The sequence below is a fragment of the Lathyrus oleraceus genome, chromosome 5 (assembly GCF_024323335.1).
Source record: "Lathyrus oleraceus cultivar Zhongwan6 chromosome 5, CAAS_Psat_ZW6_1.0, whole genome shotgun sequence".
Lineage (NCBI taxonomy): Eukaryota > Viridiplantae > Streptophyta > Magnoliopsida > Fabales > Fabaceae > Lathyrus > Lathyrus oleraceus.
In genome coordinates, this window is record NC_066583.1 from 37,944,869 (window position 1) to 37,949,144 (window position 4,276).

Sequence of the window (4,276 nt, forward strand, 5' to 3'; positions counted from 1 at the left end):
TTTTATATTACTCTGACGCGTTCGTATACTTGCGAACCCCGCATCAAGTTATTGACCGCATCAAGTTTTTGGCGCCGTTGCCGGGGACCAATTTCGTCAAATTTCATTTTCCTGTTGTTATATCGTTTAGACTTAGGCTATTTCCCGCCGGTCAATGTGAAGAACTCACAGTACCAGAAGTTTAAGCTTAGTATACCCTCTGGCGGAACCTGAACGTTACGTTCGCGCACGTTTATTCTTTCATAGAATTAAGAGAGCTATGGCCGAAGATCAAAACCAAAGACCTCTTAAGGACTTTTCTCAACCATCTAATGAAGAACCTAGTTCTAGTATAGTAAACCCAACCATACCAGTCAATAATTTTGAAATTAAACCATCTCTGTTGCAACTAGTGCAACAAAGACAATTTGCGGGTCTCGCTACCGAGAACCCAAACCAACATTTAAAAATATTTCTTCAATTAGCAGATACTTTTAAAATCAATGGAGCTTCTCCTGAGGCAATACGTTTAAGATTATTCCCTTTTTCCCTCAGAGATAAAGCCCTATCATGGTTAGATTCTCTTCCACCCAATTCCATTACGACTTGGGATAACCTTAGGAGAGTTTTTCTTGCTAGATATTTTCCCCCGAGTAAGACCGCGTTCTTCGAAACCATATAACTAGATTTACCCAAAACCAAGGAGAATCGCTGTTTGAAGCTTGGGAGAGATATAAAGAGTTATTACGAGCATGCCCACATCATGGTTTAGAAAATTGGCTAATCATTCAAACCTTCTATAATGGACTTCATTACAACACAAAGATGACCATCGACGCTGCCGCAGGCGGTGCTCTGATGAACAAACCTTATCCTGAAGCTAGTGCCCTCATCGAAGATATGGCTCAAAACCATCAATCACGGGGAGTTGAACGAGCGACAGTTGAGAAGAAGGAAGCCCAAGGAGGAGTGTATGAACTAAGCTCTATAGACATGATGCAAGCTAAAATGGACGCATTGGCCCTCAAAGTCGAGCATATGTGCATAAACCCGAATACTGTAGCCGCAGTTTCGTCGGATTGTGAGATATGTGGAACCCTAGGACACCAATCCGCAGAATGCAGTCTATTAAACGAAACCCACTCTGAGCAAGTGAACTACACCCAAGGGAACCTATATTCGAATACCTATAACCCTGGATGGAGGAATCACCCGAACTTCTCCTATAAACACAACAACCCTATTCAAAATAATGCACCTCTGAGACCTAGTTATCAAGCCCCTAGATCTAATCAACCTATGCAACCTGTACCACCAAAACCGAGCCTTGAGAAAATTATGGAAAATTTTATCACCGCTCAAACCCAACAAAACAAGGAGTTCATGAACCAAAACATTCAGTTAGGAACCAAGGTTGACCAAATAGTTACTCATACCAAGATGCTTGAAACCCAGATCTCTCAGGTAGCTTTAAACCAAGCCCCTCAGACCACACCTGGAGGACAGTTCCCTGGACAACCTCAACAAAATCCGAGAGGACAAGCCAATGCCATTACCCTACGAAGTGGGAACGCTTATGATGAGCCACCAAACCCTAGATTGAGTGAACCCGAAACTTCTAAGGAATGTACCAAACTCCCGAACGAAGTAAAGGAACCAGAGGAATCTGAAAACCAGGAAGGTCGAGAAAAAGGAGAAGAACCTAAAAATAAAACTTACATACCACCCCCGCCATATAAACCACCTATACCATATCCGCAAAGACTCAAACAAACCCAGATCAATAAACAATATCAAAAATTTATTAAAGTTATAGAAAAACTTCATGTAGAAATCCCTTTCACAGAAGCCATTACCCAAATACCTTCTTATGCAAAGTTTCTCAAAGACATCCTTACCAACAAACGTAGACTTGACGATCCGAAGCCTTTGGAATGTAATGCTATTTCCGAGGACAAAGTAGCAAAGAAATATAAAGATCCTGGAAATTTCTCCATTCCTTGCCTTTTGGGTAATCATGTCATTGAAAAAGCTTTTCTAGACTTAGGAGCTAGTGTGAGCCTAATGCCTTTAGCGGTTTGTGAGAGGTTAAACTTAGGAGAATTACAGCCCACTAAGATGTCACTTCAGTTAGCCGATAGATCTGTTAAATATCCGATAGGCATTTTAGAAGATCTTCCTGTTAGGATAGGTCAGCTGTTTATCCCTACTGATTTTGTTGTCATGGACATCAAAGAGGACAATGATATACCAATCCTTCTAGGTAGACCATTCTTATCGACTGCAGGAGCCATAATAGATGTCAAGAAAGGAAAGTTGACGTTTGAGGTAGGTGACGAGAAAATAGAATTTATACTTTCGAAATTTCTTATGGCACCTGTGATGGGAGACTCATGTTATGCCTTAGATATCATTGATGAATGTGTTAGAGAATTAGAACAAAAAGAAATTATAAAAACAATTAAAGGAAGATGATAACTTTAAGAAACCCTACATCGATGATAACCTTTACGAAAGTTTATCCCTTACCCCAGATCCTATGTCGTGCCCTAAAAAACCAACCTTAGAACTTAAGGAACTGCCTAAGAACCTAAGATACGAGTTCCTCGATGAAAAGATGAATCGTCCAGTTATAGTCAGTGCTACCTTGAGCCAAAAGGAAACGAAGCAACTTTTAGATGTTTTACGAAGATATCCCTCAGCCTTAGGATATAATATCTCTGACCTGAAAGGTATAAGCCCATCCGTATGCATGCATCAGATTTCGCTCGAAGAAGATTCAAAACCCTCTAGGGAACATCAGAGAAGAATAAACCCTATAATGAGTGATGTTGTTAAAAAGGAAGTTCTTAAGTTACTTGAGGCAGGTATAATCTACCAGATCTCGGATAGTAAGTGGGTGAGCCCTGTGCATGTAGTACCTAAAAAGGGAGGCATCACAGTCGAGCAAAACGATAAAGGCGAACATGTAGCAAAACGTTTAGAAGGAGGATGGCGGATGTGTATAAATTATAGAAAATTAAATAAAGCAACTAGGAAGGATCATTTCCCTTTACCATTTATAGACCAGATGTTGGAGCGTCTAGCCATACACTCTTGCTTCTGTTATCTAGATGGATACTCTGGATTCTTCCAAATACCTATCCACCCCGAAGATCAAGAAAAAACTACCTTTACATGCCCTTATGGAACTTTGCCTACAGACGAATGTCGTTCGGCCTCTGTAATGCCCCAGCTACTTTCCAACGCTGCATGATGTTAATCTTTGCAGATTACCTAGATGGTATCATGGAAGTGTTTATGGATGATTTCTCGGTTTGCGGATTTGATTTCCACAATTGTCTTGCTAACCTTGAGAAAATCCTAGAGAGATGCGTGGAGGTGAACCTCGTGCTAAACTGGGAAAAATGTCATTTCATGGTAACCGAAGGAATAGTTTTAGGACATATAGTTTCTGAAAAAGGCATAGAGGTAGATAAAGCTAAAATAGAAGTTATAGAAAACCTAAAACCCCCAAAAACTATAAGAGAAGTCTGAAGCTTCCTTGGACACGCTGGATTCTACCGGCGTTTCATTAAACACTTCTCCAAAATAACTAAACCTTTAACCGGACTTTTAATGAAAGATGTTGAATTCATTTTTGATGAAAAATGTAATGACATATTTAATCTTTTAAAGCAAGCATTAGTATCTGCACCCATTATGAAACCACCTGATTGGTCAGAACCTTTTGAGATAATGTGCGATGCTAGTGATTACGCAGTTGGAGCCGTTCTAGGACAAAGGAAAGATAAAAAATTACATGCCATTTATTATGCTAGTAGAACCCTAGATGCTGCCCAACTTAACTACGCAACAACCGAAAAAGAATTACTCGTTGTAGTTTTCGCTATAGACAAATTTAGATCTTATCTAGTAGGAGCAAAAGTTATAGTTTACACCGATCATGCTGCCATTCGTTACCTATTAAGTAAAAAAGATGCCAAGCCCAGGTTAGTCCGATGGATTCTATTACTACAAGAGTTTGATTTAGACATAAGAGATAAAAAAAGGCACTGAAAATGTAGTAGTCGATCACCTTTCTAGGCTGGAACATCTAAAACTTGAACTAGTACCCATAAATGATGACTTCGCCTATGATAGACTGATCGCTAGAGTGGAAGCCATTGAAGATAATAACCTAGATCCTTATGAGCAACCCCAAAATTCCTTAGCAATAAGTAACGTACCCTGGTATGCAGATTTCGTGAATTACCTAGCTGCTGATATAGTACCCCCTGATCTTGACTACCACCGC

At 39.9% G+C, this 4,276-nt stretch overlaps 1 non-coding gene across 1 annotated transcript; it reads right to left on the reverse strand.

Annotated features, from left to right (window-relative positions):
- Positions 1-642: 642 nt before the first annotated feature.
- Positions 643-749, reverse strand: LOC127090237 (small nucleolar RNA R71). The gene has a single exon (XR_007791763.1). It is a non-coding gene; the product is annotated as a small nucleolar RNA R71 (small nucleolar RNA).
- Positions 750-4,276: the final 3,527 nt, after the last annotated feature.